General features: G+C 29.5%; 1 protein-coding gene across 1 annotated transcript in view; it reads left to right on the plus strand.

Moving 5' to 3' along the window:
- The window catches only part of LOC129976310 (neuropeptide F receptor-like), a 223105-nt gene that overhangs the window by 125602 nt on the left and 80639 nt on the right, over positions 1-16864 (plus strand). Inside the window, exon 3 of the mRNA XM_056089811.1 lies at positions 9252-9322. The gene's annotated coding sequence lies outside the window, so the exon portion shown is untranslated. The remainder of the gene's footprint in view (positions 1-9251; positions 9323-16864) is intronic.

Consider the following 16864-nt stretch of genomic DNA (forward strand, 5'->3'; position numbering starts at 1 on the left):
TGATAAGCCTTTTTAAATATAAGCTAAGCATGTCTCTGCAAATTTTGCAAATAGAAATGTGTAACTGTATATTATATATACAGCTTCACATTTCTTGCAATATATATATATATATGGCTGAGTGAAAAAAAATTTCTTACTGATGCTTTTGCATTAAGAGGGCAATTTAAAAATTTAATTTAAAAAATTCTTTTATCAGCTTCCTCAAAAGCCAAATTATTTTCATTCGATTGCCAACTTTATCTATTGAAATTTTTTTTAGTGGATGTATGTGTTTAATTATCCAATTTAGGGAGTTTGGTTTGGTTTGGTTATATTAATGTTCCGTTTGAAGCAACACTAGGACTATTTTGGGACGGACCTCGTCATTTTGAACCGCGGTCAGATGACGAGGACGACACCTGAGCTGGCACCCGCTCTCCACACCGCACCACACCAGCGGGAGGACGTTTGGTCATGACGGATTTAACGTGCAACAGACCCCCTTACACGACTTACTTTCTTCGGTGGAATCGGGTCTCGAACCTGAAACCCTCCGGTTCCAAAGCCGAGACCTTACCACCAGGCCACCGCGACCCTTCCAATTTAGGGAGATAAACGTTCATTCTACTTTTTAAGGGCTCTCTATATGTATATAGAAGGAAAGATACTTGAATACAAAACATTAGATGTCATTTCAGATGAATAAGAAGGAATGTAAAAAAAGAAAGTTTATTTCTTGCATATGCCTTTCTTGTTTGATAAAAGAAAAAAAATCAGATGTTTCTCTTTCCCATTGCTTCAGATTCATTTTTAAGTATCTTCATTTTTTTATGAGAATCGTCAATTAACATTATTAAATCAATTAAAGATGTATACAATTTAATGGATGCAATGAATATTCTTTTCGAAAATCAATGCATTTGTTTTCTCCCCAACCTCTCAGTAGTGTCAATAACTACCCTTTCTTCAGATATTATTTTCTAGAGAGCTTCTTCTTGCTTTAACAAGTTTCCGTACTACTTTCAAAATGAGTATACATAAAGAATTTTATTTCTGCATAATTTATAAAAAATATTCACTGCCAGATATTTTCCAGTAAGCTATATCAAAACCTGTCCGTTTTGATGGGAAAATGCATTATTTTTTCCATGTATTATCTTATTCAAAATCCCTTGCTGCATGATGTCGATATCCAGAAACGTAGTTCTTCATCTCATACACTGTTTCAATTCACAAGATGTTTGAAGTTTGTGAAAGTGGAATTTTGTGATCGGTTTTTCCTTCACATCATGATATAATGGAGTTTCGATATTTTATACTCTATTCCATTTCAGAATGTAATATACTGTATCAATATATGTTGGATATAATTATCAGTTAAGTATTTAATTAAATGGAAATTTGGCGCCAAACAACTGGCGCCATCTAGTAGTGAATTTGTGGAAAAGAAATTTATTACCAGATTTCTTATTATGTATAATAATGAAATATGAATCTAAGACTAAAAACGGGATTAATTTTAAAAAATTCTTCTTTTTAATGTACTACTAAAATTGTGTTTGGATAAAAAAAATATTATTTAATCTTCCTTTTTCTGAATATAATCAATTTATCTCAGATCAATGTTTCAGAACAATAATTACGCGTGTCATTTAAATTAATTACTGCAATATGTAACTCACTGAGGATGAATCTGTTATTGATATAATGTTTGCACTTGTTTTTATTTTTAAAAAGGCATTATTATTCAATTTATTAGTATTTATTTTCTTCTTACATGGGTTAACATTTTTGTACTGACATGGACTAACATTTCTTACATTCATGGGCCCCCCACCAGTCATATGTTGGTATGAGTATGATGGTTTGTCCTTGACTTCCTGTTGTTTACATTAAGTGCACAGTGGACTCTTAGACACTTTTGGGAATTATTCAGCCTGGGTTATGAAAATTTTTATGCAAATATATTGAATTAAAATAATATATAATACGTCAAATTTCTTGAAAAAAACATTTTAAAACAAAATGTATTATTTTTTTTAATTTAAAAGGTTTTACTCTTTTTAAAATATTCCAGGCGACTTAATTTTTAATGTTTTCTATTATTCACCAGAGAAAATTTATTTGGGACAAATATACGTATGATTTTGTAATTATAATTAAATGCTAAATTTTTAGAAATATTTTTATGCACACTTATTGAATTTTCATAGAAGTTTTATGTTTTTCTGAACTAAAACTAACTTTTAAGGAGCTAAAAAAAAAAAAAAAAATTCGAAACATAAAATGTATACATCATTTTCTTTTTATGTTTGACCGAAATCTTTATTACCAATTTCATTTATTTTTTTTCAAAAATTAAGACACCTGGAACATTTCAAACATACTTAAATCTAATTACATTATCGTTTTGAGAATAGTCAATAAGATGTACTTTTTTTCCTCTTAATTCTTCAAATATTTATTTTATTGAACAATACATTTTATAACACTATTTTAATTGTATATAAATATATATTTTGGTGACGAAACGATAAAAAAAAATTGCACGTTTTCGTCCATTTTTGCATTTTTTAAAGTCCATTGTCACCTTAAGGCTATCGGTCAAATCATCTTCACTTTCATGATGAGACGTATCTCTTAACGAGAGGAGATGTATCTTGCCGTGAAACTATTAGGACTTCATATTATAATAGGAACTAATATTGGGACTGAATATTATGTCCCACTGTACGTGCGGTTGCAATAACAGTCTTTACCTTTAAACCTTAACCTTTAGTTAACCTCGGATGTTTGGATAATATGGACCCATGAGCTCTAGAGGGCGTACTTTATACTTTTAAAGTTATATAATCTAAAACTATGATTATTATAAAATAATTAAGCATTACTTCATAATTACATTCCTGATATACAATAAATATAAAAGGAAATTTTCATTGAATAGATTTTTGTTTAAAACTGCATTTTCTATTTAAAAACTTTTGAAATATTCATTTTTGCAACCTATTAATATTTTTGGAATTCTCAAATGTACATTTTCCAAACTTCTATGTATCTTGTATAAATAAAATATTGTGACAGCCTTGTTAAAGCAGGTTCAAGAAAGTAGAGCTAATATGGTTTACATTGCTGACTATTTTTCGTCATTCGTCTGCTCCATTTCTATTATTTTCCTCAAAGAATTTCATTGATGCATTGCATTAATACATATATAATACTACATTGACTATGCATCATTTAAATGTAAAAAGAATAAGTTAAAATATTTAACAGTTGCATGTCTGATATGTAAATTTTATTTTATTTATTTCTTTGTAAAATATTTTGGGATAATTCGATTACCAAATCTCTGAATAACAAATTCTCTTAAAAACTTGTATCTCAACAACGAAGTTATTTCTTACGACTACAAATGTATAATAAGAATTCTGAGAAAGACATATATAAATTAAAATATTTTGTATTTTCGGAAATCTTTTGCAAAATGAATGTATATGCGGTAAAAAGGATGCAAGACTTTTGTAAACATGCATCTTTTAATAATCACAAATACATTCATTCCTGAATGTATTATTCTCTAATTGAAACTGCTGCTATGAAGTTTCAGTGCTTAAAGCAGGATAAGCAGAGACTTAGATATTTTTTATGATTATAAATACATGTAAGACTTATGAGCATATATACATAATGTAAACCTTTTACCTAACAAATGTATATGATGTTAAAGAATTCAAATATTTTGTAAACAGGCATTTTTGCAATCACAGATACCTTTATTCCTGAATATATTTTTTAAACTGAAGTAGCTGCTATGAATTTTAATGCTTAAGAGAAGAATTAGCAATAGTTCAGCCAGCGGGACTACATTTCCCTCAAATTCATCATATACTTAAACAATATACCATGTCTTTCATTATTTTTCTTCCATATATCACTATATCCTCTGAAAGTATAAGATAGTGTAAGGAGGGAGGCAGGAAATCCTTGAAGGTCACGACAGTCCGCAAGCCTAAGTATTTCTTTCACCGACGTCTGCGAGTACTGCTGCCATATGGTGCATTTCATGCTTCATAATATAATAATGGAAACTGAAGATATCTTTCTTTCCGCAGACTGGAAAATAAGAAACTGTTATAATTTTGTAATATTGTTTCCAAGCACAGTTAGTTCCATTGTAAGAAAGATAGTTTCACTCTCAGCTCTATTGAATGCTAATCGGATGCAGTATCAATGACCCTTGACCTTGGCAACAAACTTGGCAACCATTTGGCAATAAAATGGGTGACACTTGAATGTTCAGGAATTTTAGAGATAGGATCAATAGGAAGCGAGTTATGCTTCATTGTTCGTAAACCTTCCTTGCCCTGCTCCAGAATCTATAAAATGCTGGCAGTCCTAGCCGAAGTCTATCGTATAGTTAGTCGTATAGTGAATCAACGACGAATTAGTGGATCAGTCCAACGAAGCACAAGTGTTGAGTGGAGATCAAGCGATTAGTGAATTGAAAATGTGTACCGTGCGTCGAAGTTTGGAGACAAGTGTAAGAGTAGCATCGAGTCGTGTGTGGAGTAGCCAGTCGTAAAGTGGTCATTCGGCAGTTAGATACAGTTAAAGCGAGGAAGCAGTGGAGAATAGCAGGGATTTGGAGAGATCTTAATGAATATCTACGTGGATTCCCTTCTATTGATGAGTCCTACCTGGCAGCATTTTAGGTTGTTGCCATTGTTTACTACCGAATACTACTTGTGGGATGCTATTTGTTGTATACGCTGTTGTGTATAGCTTGTGTACATCTCGGCTTGTTTTGTCGTCTGTTTATGCGTGTCAATAAAAGTCGTTATTTGTTATTGGGGCCTGCTGACTGTGTCATCATCCACTTACTATAGGTGAACCTGTTCGAGTTTAGTGGAATTTTTAATTTTCGTGACAACGATGTCTGCGACTAGTATGGTGCATTTTATACTTTGTAATATATTGAAGAAAATGAAGATGCTCTTCCTTCCGTCAACTGGAAAAAAAAAACTATTTCTTTCAGAACCTACAATAATATTTGATTTTTTTTTTAAATTTTATATGGGTAAAGGGAAAGATTCTTAATTATTAACTGCTACGACTATTTGCATGGTGCACTTAGTAGCTCTACATCAAACGATCTGATTTGTAGAAATTCTGAATAAGTTTATCATTATTTACATCACAGCTGCAATTTATCTTTACTCCTAAGAATGATTGGTTTGGTTTTGGTTTAGTTATATTAACGTCCCGTTTTAAAGTAACATTAGGGCTATTTTGGGACGTACCTCGTAATTTTGAACCGTGGTCAGATGACGAGGACGACACCTGAGCTGGCACCCCCCTCTCCACACCACACCACTCCTAAGAATGAATACGCCTGTATATATGTACTCGCGTACTCTACAGATAAGACCATCTGACTTAAAGCTCTCATATTTGGCTAGGGATATAAGATTGTACACTTGTGGTGGATTTTCTTTTTCAAAATTTATTTGTAATTTTAATTGATTAAAACTTGGGCAAAGTGTTGACGTTTTCCCACGATAATTTTCGAAAACAGTATAGCACGAAATTGATATTTACATCTTTTCAAAACCTGAAAAATATCCTTTATTGGCATAAATTTAATTGTCGTGCAAATTTTTTTCAGAATATAAGCCATTTTTTAAAAAATAATTTTTTTCTGATTTCCAATAATAGATTTTTTTTTATTGACTTGAAATTCAAACCATTTCCATTGCTGCATGAGATTTTCTCCTACTGTTGAAAGTTAAGAAAGAAAGCTTATGTTTAATGTCTAAATGATTCATAAGACCAATAAAAAGTTAATTTTCAACCCATGAATATTAAAAGAAAGGGAGGATTGGGTTTTTAACGGTGCCATGAAATCATGAGACTGATCTTTATCGGCAAAGTTGCACATAGATAAGTAGAACATATGTAATACAATTAAAATAATATATTTTTGATATCTGACATTTTTTTTAAAAAATCCTATGCATGAAACTACGTGTAAGCAACTTATTTGAAATGAGATATAACTAATATCTCCATTGAAAGAACTGGTCGCCAAAGGTGACTGTTAGACAATATAGCAGTTAACACTTATTATCATGTAAAAAATATACGGAGCTTCCAATCTGTTACCCTAAATATCATATAAAGTTAATATTTTAGTTTTGATTCATCTATCATTTTTTTTAATTTTTTAAATTTGCTCTAAAATATAAAACAGCAATAGTAGGTATATTAAAAGTGTATTTAATTTAACTGAAACTTTTAAATATTCATAAAATATACTTACAATTAATTTAAATTTTCGATTAAATAAAAGAATTCTATAAAAATAAAATTTCATTAGTTAAAAGTAGAGCAAAAATGGTTTTTGCGTCATAATATACTCCGAAGTAATTGAGAAACAGTATTTTTTAAATAACAATTAATAATTTTAATAATTTTTAATAATTTTAATTAAAATTTTGAAAACCTTTTGTTAGTGAGTACCTATTTGTCTAGAAGAAGCTCAGAGCCAAAATAAATACTTTTACGTTCAATAATTTCTTGGGCGTTTTGTATCATTTTTTATCGCGTACATTTATCACGCCGTTTGCAGATAATATATGTTATAAACCTAAGAAATAAGAGCAAGCATTTCTTTATCAAAATATCTATTTGAGAAGAAATTAATCATCTCGGACATATCAAAAGCAAAATAATATATTTTCACATTTTTCCTGCCTAAGTCTTGTTTTCTTTTTACCTGTCATTGTGTGTACAACACATGGATCAAGAAAAGAAATCCCTATTGTACAATTTTCCCAAACTTTCAGAAGGCTTAAGAAATCTTTTGTGGGTTAAGTTTTTCCCCCGAGGGATGTTTTCTAACAATTAAGAACTATATCTTTTATACCCAGTACCCTTCAATGCAAAATTTTGCGGATAATTATGACATAAAACACTTAATAAATGACATAAAACACTTGAAGTGTTTTATATCAGCTATCATAATGTAATGAAAGCTTAAGGATATTCGATTAACATTTAGTATTTAAAATTTATTCCAAAATATTCTAGGAAATTAAATATTGAGATAAAGATTTCCATTTTTATGATTTAACCCTTTAAAGGGCCATTTTTTTCTGGTCATATTATGTTAAAATATTTTTAGGCTTGAAATTAGAATAAGAAAAGGGATTCATTTAGCTTATTAGATAAATTTAATTTGATTAATTAATTAATTTTGTTAATTAATAATTAAGTGACAAACCAAGACGTATTCATCTAAGTTTCTGTCTTTCTAAAAAAATTTGTCAGAACTTAGGCCAACCTACATAATTTCATACAAAGATTGATAAATTTGGTGCGAAGCATACTTCCCACGGCCTTAGAAAGGGTTAAAATTCAAAGTTAAAATGCAATAAAAAACTTTTTATTTTAATTTATACATCAAGAAATCCATTTACAGTACTACTTATTATAAACAGTGGGAGTAGTCTTCTCAAAACTTTCTCGCAAAATTCTCAAAACTCTTTAATAAAGATGTTATTTGAGAGATCACCTTGCATGACAACTTTTAGCGTGAAGTTAGCATTTTTACTGTATCTGTCGTAACATCCTTGACCAGATTTTTATGGCGATTAATCTCCGGCATGTGGTTAATAGCATCCAAAAATCGAATTTTTGTTTTAAACAAATTTCCCCCTACCATTTGAAACAAAAATTTTACACTGAGTTACACTTGTAGCCATAAAATCAAATATCAAATTGCATGTATTTAAATCATTGCGTTTTTTTAGTTAGTGTGTTTACGTATTTCTGAAAGCATACACCAACATATATTCAATCCTTTGTTGTATTTGGCTCAAAATTTTATAGATGTCAATACAACAACAAAAAAAAAAAATTTGGCACAAGGATTTCCTATCTAACTCTCTTCTTTTTTGTAGTTATCGTGATCTCTTTTATTCGGACAGCCGGACAGACAGACTTTGTCTGGGTACGACCGGAGTTCTACCCCCTGCTTGACCCAATTTTCAAAAATCGCCAACTCACCAATAACTTTCTTTTACAACGTGTTTTTCGAAATTTTCAAAAGCGAGGGAGCAGATGTCCAATCATGGACCATAATAAAGGCTAAAGATGCCAGTATAGAGAAAACGGAGGTTGCCAGATTTGGCGCGTTATCGCATCTTGACGAAGAAGGGGATTCAACTCCGGTTCACCCTTTTGCCTGAACGGATTTTGCTCATAATCTGATAAAAATTCACAAATTTTCTCTGAAGACACTGTACCAAATTTCATCGGTCTATCTCAACGCGGTTTTGTGTTATCTTTGTCCCAAACGAACAGACGTACGTACGGACATTTTCTAAAATGTGTTTCTCGATTTCAGGGAGGTCTAAAATGTGGAAATTTCGTCAGAATTTCAAGTTCAAATGTTTTTGGCGAATACTATACTTCTTCTATGTTATGTAAGCGATAAAGTAAAAAAATATTAAATAAAAGAGCAACAAATATGTAGTAAAAGTTAACAATCATTCTAATATTCCATCATTCCCTGTAGGCCTTGTTAAAATCTTTCATTTTTACTCCCTAGCTGAATTTTTCCGCTCACAATGCCTAATATCTTGAAAAATGCTAACTTCTTTTTTAAATTAGTTTTGTAGTTTAGTACTTTTGGCTTCAAGAAAGCCAATTATTAGTAATTTGAAAAATGTTCAAGGTTTTTTTTTTTTTTTTTTCAATTTCGATTTTAAAACTTTTTATCATGCTAGAACATGGTGTTGTTTTGGTTAGGGGGTTTTGAAGCTCGAAATCGCCTAGCCAATGAATAAAGCCTAAATTGCAATTTTCATCATCTTTTATTCGCATCTATTTATTTTACCTGCTTTTGCTAGTATTGCATGATTATTATGTTTGCTTCTTTGAAAGCAGATGCATTTTTAAAAGGTTGACGTAGAACTATGACATCATAGCCGCTATTTCATCTCAAAATCTGTCGAGCTCCTAAACTTTGTTTGTTAGCCAGAAAAATTGAAAATTAAAGTTAAAAAAGAACTATCACTATATACCTATATATATAGAGAGAGACCGATAGGGAAGTCTCGTGATTGTTTCAAACCGGTTTAAACTGGTTAATGGCTTAAATTAATTAAGACACATAATGACTTAAAAATAATAATGTTCTCACATGATAACTTGAAATTTGCGATCGTAGATTCCATTTTAATTTTATTATTATTATTTTTCAGATACCAACAACTAAACATTCCCTTCCCTCAAATTGTCTTGAACTCATCTGTCAATTGAACTGCTCACCAAGGTATTTGAAAACATTCTACTTTTTTTAAAAAAAATTCTTTTACCACTTTATTTAGAATGTCTAATTTTATACGATGAGGTAGAAGTAAAACTTTCTATATATTAATTAAAATTTCTTTTTGATTTTAAATTTTTATTATTATTATTTTTTTTTTTTTTCAAATTCTGATTTTTCACTCAAAACGAGGAATATACGCTTTTTACACTAAATATGAAACGGCTATTGCTGTTTTTCTTTATAGAATACAATTTGAGATATTCACACATTTTTTCACAGCCAGTTTTTTCAACCGCAGTAAGCTTTAAAGGAATCAACGATAGTTGTCTCACCGAAACTTTCTAGTTGTTGTTATTGTTGGAGTGCATTGGCACAAGAGCCATTTTCTGATTAAACTGCTACAAACATATGGTTACATTATCTAATTGTAAAGAAGACTCCATATTATGAATGATAGCGTTTTACTATATTTAAAATGTAAAATTTACTTTAAAAATTGAGACGCACGGATAATGAAAGCGACCAAGTCCGCTGTATTTAAAAAACAGTATTACAATCTAAATATTCATAAAAGCAAATGTTCTTTCGGAATTTTCTCGTTTGCTCTCTAATAAATATACTTGTACATTATTTACCGCATGTCACTGATGAATATTGGTTATTCAAGAATTTATTATCATGCGGTTTTTGGCGATTAAAAGCTGGAATGAGTTAATACACAAGTACCATAACATAGGGTGCATATTTTGAATGTCTTTTTCCCAAAATGACACAGAAATGCAACTGCAGGCACGAAATCATCCAACAAATTTCATACATATTTCATTGTGTTTTTTAATTATCGCGTTCATGCGTTTGTGAAAATAGGAACCTTGACGGATTTAATTCCAGATTTGGTAAATATCTACATTTTAGATATTAAATCTCCATATTCAATTGTATCCATGTAGCTGTCTTCCTTTAGCAGTTATGATGTTAACTTACATTTGAACAGCGGGACAGACAGTCTTTCTCAGAAGATATTTGGTTCAAAATCTGGCACATTTAGTACAAAGACCATGTACCAAATTTTTTTCATCTAGCTCAAAATATTTTTTAATTATCGTGTTCATGGCTAGACAGACATTATTCCAAATATATATACTAACTTTTGGAAGTGTGAAACGTGAGAATATTCATAAAAATTTTAAACTTGATTTTGTTTTGATGATTAAAATATTTTATATTTGTATATTCGTATGCAATAAAGTAAAAACTGCTTTTGTTCAAAGATCGGAATTATATACACATTGTAAAGGAACTTAGTTAAGTTTCTTTACATTGTGTATATAATTCCGGACATATCAGTTCTAGAATTGATATGTTACTAGAATTGGCAACAGACAGAAAGATGAAGCAGGAAAATGGCAGAAAATGGAAGCAGAATGAAAACGGAAAGATAAAAAAAATATCTCAGGAGGCTAATGACCTGTTGCTGTCTATAAGACTTAACAGATAGTTTAACATATTTCAAGAAAATCCTGGATGAATAATAAGTTATTCATTCTTATATAAATTTTATATAAAGCAAATTCTAATTCGAAATATATAAATATATTTAAAAAATCATATAAATTAGATTACGCTGCTCCTAAATATTAATAATTCAAAATGCAAACAAAGGAAATGCGTCATTAGTATTAAAATTTACATGATGGAATTTTTTTTATTCTTTTTCTGTAATTAATACTCAAAAGACTAAAAAAATTACTTTCAAAACAATTTTGCAATTTATGAATTAACTGTACGGCAATATTTAAACTTTAAAAAAACATTAAAACGTTCAGATCTTCTGAATATTTATCACAAACATTGTAATGTATATTCATTAATTAAAAATTCATTAATTTAATTCAAAATTATTAACGTAATTTAATTCAAGAAAAATATTCTAATATATATAATATTCTAAAAATATCTTCTCTCATTGTTGTAGTGAAATGAGTAAAGCAAATGCAGTATTATTGTATTGCATATTAAAAATATTAATATCTTCTGGATTGGCTGGTTCTGTGGCGTTTATTGACGCAAGAGCCATATTTGACAATACTGTGCCAATCAAATGATAAAAGTATAAAAGATATTTAAAAAAACACTCAATAATTAAATTATAAACACATATGATTAAAGATAAAATTGCGCAAGCATGACATGAAAAATGATTTTATATCTTAAAATTTAAAACAATGTTTCATGAAAATTTTATACAATTGTGTAATGTATATGAACTTAAAAAGGAATTTTCATCACAAAGAGAATAAAAAAACTACTATATGCAAGTAAAAAAGCCAATAGCTTTTTAGAATTTTAAGATGTTTGAGTGGTATTTTTAACCCACCAAATCTTGTAATGTAGAAGACGAGGTAAAAAAAATGAGTACAACTTAACTACACGCACATCACAATCCTTTTTACGGGGTGGACTTCATTCATGCAGTTCGTTCACTGATCCCCAGATCGTAATTTAGACCTGAATCAGAGAACGATCACCCCTGATCCAGTACCCGCAGTGGTATTACTCTCGCCATGGAGGACTTTGTGACCACGACAGATTTATACGGCGCCAGCCACCACACACACACAGAGAGTCTTCGGCCGGCGGGGTTCGAGCTCGCATCCCAAGGTTCGCGAATCTAACGCCTTACCAAACAGGCTATCCTGGGGCTTACAAATTTTTTATTATGCATATTTCTAATATCTGCCTTTCTTACAAAGATATCTGCCTATTATATTTTCTACGTACACAATACCTTCACACTACAGGGACATTTTTCATAAAATCTATAATGATACTTTTGTTAACCCTTTAAAGGGACATTTTTTTCTATTCATATGTTAAAATATTTTTAGGTTTGAAATTAGAATAAGAAAAGGGATTTATTTAGCTTATTGGATAAATTTAATTTGATTCATTAATTAATTTGGTTAATTAATAATTAAGTATAAAATCAAGACGCATCATTTTGTGTAAAATAAAGAACTAAAGCATCTAAGTTTGTCTTTCTAAAAAAATGTGTCAGAACTGATGCCAACCTACATAATTCCATACAAAGATTGATGAATTTGGTGGGAAGCATACTTCCCACGGGCCTGGAAAGGGATAAGAACGTTACAAAATTACGTTTAAGTTACCAATTTACTGCAAAGTTTTTTAAAAGAATATGCAAATTTTGATTGTATTTCATTAAAATTGCACATTATATCGTAGTTCGCCCAAAGCTCAACCGAAACTGCATCACATCGGTTAGATCTTTAAGCATTAGTCGACGTCATCATCCTCTCTCCGGGAACCAGCATGAGCTGGAGATTGAAAATATCAACTCACGTGTTATTAAAACATGGCAGCGGAGGGTAATTATCTCGTGAGTGGGAATAGGGAATAATTACACGTGTATGCCGGTCGTCGAGAAATTCTCATAACTGTGCATTCATTTGGAAACTCGTATAAGACATTTCCAGACATACATATGTGATTAAATTGTGAGGGATTCTGGATATATTAAACCACTTAATTAGTGTCGAAAGGCTGATGAATTTAAGCACTTCGTGATCACGAAATATTGTAGGCTTAAATGAAGTAAAGTGTATATTTGAAAAAAAATAATACACCTACAATTTTAATTAGTTAAATTATTAATATTATATTGACAATATACATGATGTCCCTTTTAATCATGGCTTAAAAAATAATTTCTAAAATATTTGAATCTGACGTATATTTCCAATTAAAAAATTCGTTTTAGATTATATAGAATTTATTTTATGATGTTAGAGTCAATAAACGCACTTCCAAAATAATTGATAATCCTTGATATTTACAAAGACTCCGGTCCAATTTATCATATTTATCAAAACTAGCTGCCTTTGGCGACCAGTTTGTTTGACCCATTGTTTACTTTTTAGATTGTTAAATAAATAATACGAGATACCTTATTTTTTAAAAATTATCTAATATAACTGAAAAACATTTGTCTATTTACATCAAGGTCTGCAGAGTGTGAGCTCAAGGTTCTGAACCTAAAGACGGACCATATTAAAAAACATGAATTTAATTTTATCAATTCTCTACAAATTACTGTGCGACCAAATTAAAAAGTGTTTTTAATAAAAATTGAAGAGGGAAAATCTACTTCGGATTTAACGTCCAAAGAAAACAATTTTTATATTAATTTGAATATTGGCAAAAATTTGCAATTTATTATATCGATGGATATTTTTGAATTTCATAACATTAAAAATAACATAAAAATGTAAAGTGTGTATAAAATTAATTTTTAAAAAAAATTATTAGAAATAATTGATGCAAGGTATGTATGAAATAAAATTTTTAAAAATTATTGAAAATAATGAAAAAATTGTACGGATATGAAACTGCTATCCTCTAAAGGGTAATTTTCCAAGTTTCATCAAAACCATTTTTGTGAGAATATACTTTTGAAAAATATGAAGATCAATTTCCGCATGAAACTCATATCGATTAGCTGTCTAGCGACGGTTAAACCTATTTTCGCGCTCGATTAAATTTTCTGATTCAAGCCTATTTAAACATCTTGATTTCTTTTACAACTTTTTTCTCCGACTCGATAGAATTTTTGGTGATCCATTGAGCCTTCTCCAGATCATTTCTAAAAAAATTTACAGCACCACTAATTAACTAAATGAAACTTTTGAATTAAGTACAGATGCAAAAACGTTCAATGTAACAATATGAACAGGAAAAAAGTTGTAGGTGTACTGGGATCGGAACGGATAGAATAAAGAAGCTATGAATTTCATTATTTTAGACCACTAAATGTCGTATGAGTCTTACTGATTAAAATAAAACGGGGGGGGAAGTCAAAAATAATGTAATTCAACACCCTATAATTCTGTTAGTTTTAATGATAAAAGAATTAAACGTTTTTTTCTTTCTTTTCTTTTATTATGATTAAATCAGATATATTTGACTAAATATAACAAAGACAAAATGCCTGCATAAAAACTTGTTGGGAATGCTTGCGTAATAATTAATAATTATGCTTGCGTAATAATAAATTTGAAATATTTATAGCAATTTGAAATTAAGAAATATATTACACAAATTCTTTTCATTGCGTGCCTTACCATCTCCAATCGCATCATTTAGCAAAGTATATATTTGCACTTATTGCAAGTTCTAATTTCCTTTCGTATTCCTCACGCAAAATATTTGATTGATTCCAGCAGATTACTGTGAACCCACTATATAAAATGGCGAGGGAAATTTTAAATTCAACAGCATATTCGCTGGATTAAAATTCAATTGTGTCGAAAAAAATAATTAGAAAAAAAAATCCACAAAGTCCTTCAGCTTATTGGATTCTATTGCAATAATGAAAAACATAATTGAAAATACTGCATATTTTGTTAACAGAAAATAAATTAAACTAAAATAAATATATTAAAATAAAATAAATTAAATTGGTATTATTGAAAAGAAAGCAAATTTCATTTTGAAACAATGTAGACATAATTTTTTAGAGAAATAGCGTTTAAATTCTCAGAAAATGTTTGCTTAACTTCTAATTAATTAAAGAAATAATCCTTTATTTTCTCCAAATACATAATACCTTATATCTAATTCTTGATCAAGTGATATGCTTTGTAGAGTTTCAACTTGCAGATACACATTCTCTTTTAATATTTGTAGAGATAAAGATATAAATTATTTATGAAAATTAAGAGACTTTTATTGCAATACAAATATGTAAAATAAATTTTCATTTATAACTTGCCAACAGGAATAAAATATTTTATGAGGAAAAATTAAATTGAAGGCACAAAAATTTATTTTCGGTACACAAGATTTTCAAATCATATCTTGATTTCCAGTTATAAAAAGATTTCGATGAACTCAAAAACTGCTATTTGCTGTTCCCTGATACTGCTATCATGAATCAAATAATCTCATGTTAGAGTGGTGGGTAAGTTTGGGAAGAGAGTATAAGCACTGTTATCTTATCCGTCGCACTATCAAGATTCAAAATTGCTCAAGATAAGGCACAGGCAGCCCTTACAATTACAAAATAATATTTTTGGCCTCGGTTTTTCTGCCAATTTCCACATTTTGGAGAGTTGTTTTTGGTTAAGTCGCATATTGAAGAGAATCATTTGTATATTTTAGACATCTTTACCCTAACCAAATGAGTTCAAAATTTGATGCAGATGATTTAACATTATTTGGCATGTGAGTGTATCGAACATAAATGCGGATAAATAAATTAAGCAACAGACAGGCAACATATAAAATGTTTGGACAAAAATTTAAAACATTTAAAACATAATTTTAAAAGTTTAGTTTTCATCGAAATTTTGATTGAAATCATCGGTTTTGGTGATAAAACTAGAGGCCAAATCAAATTGATTTAATTATTGCTTTTTGAAATTCTTATATCTAACTATAGAAAAACCAACAACTTACTCCAAAATGTTGTTAGGAATCTATATCATTTTATTAATACAACTCGTTTTTTAAATTATCTGGTAGTCAGACAGACAGACACAAGTCCAAAAAATGGTTTTTGCAATTGTTTTTTGTACGCGTCAAGGAAATATTTTTCCTCTAACAGTGGGAAAAGGAATCAAAATAGAACAATGATCCTTTCAGAGGTACTCGGTACTTCGGAAGAGATATTCAATGGATCATTATTTGGAGCACCGAATTTACTCCCACGCTTACATACACAGGTAATAATAATGAAATATATCAATGGCGGTTTTCTTGGATTCTTATATTTGACATAAATAATCATTAGCTATTTATAGCTCTTAATAATATCTACTCACAGTAAAGAAGAACTCATTCATTCTCTCTCACGGCAATGGGAATTGCTTAATTTTAACAATATCTGAATAAAAATAAGCAAAATATTGATTTAAAAAAATTGAAAAATAAATAGAATTGGAGTAGAAAACACAGAACAAAAATTAAGGGGAGAAATATATGAATATATAAATTTAATAATATTTCTTGATTGAAATTCTATTGATTAAAGAGATTGGAAAATAAAAAGGGAATTGTAGTAGAAAAGACAAAACAAAATTTAAGGAGAGAAATATATGAATATATAAATATAATAATATATTTTGATTAAAATTCTAATTAATTTCTTAGTTTTTATTTTAAATTATTCCTTCCGTGTTGTTTTAATATATTATCTTCGGGGATATATTATTGTTTGTGGTACATTTAACATTCGTTCAAAATTGTTGCGATTCTTTGTTGAGGAATATGCCAAAAAAATGTTTTTCATTTATTAAATATAGAACAAATATTACTGCGGTAAGAAAATCGGTATCGTTAAAAATATAATTTTTTGACATTTAAGTTGATATAAGGGTTATTTTTCTACTGCGATAGCTTTGGAAATTATCGCAGAAATAACGAGAATTCTTTGGAGGAGGGGTTGTATTATTGTATGTGATACGTTTAACAGTTGCGCAAAATTGCTCTGATTTTTATTGGAAAATATGCTTAAAATATATTTTT

The sequence above is a fragment of the Argiope bruennichi genome, chromosome 7 (genome assembly GCF_947563725.1).
Source record: "Argiope bruennichi chromosome 7, qqArgBrue1.1, whole genome shotgun sequence".
NCBI classification, from domain to species: Eukaryota; Metazoa; Arthropoda; class Arachnida; order Araneae; family Araneidae; genus Argiope; species Argiope bruennichi.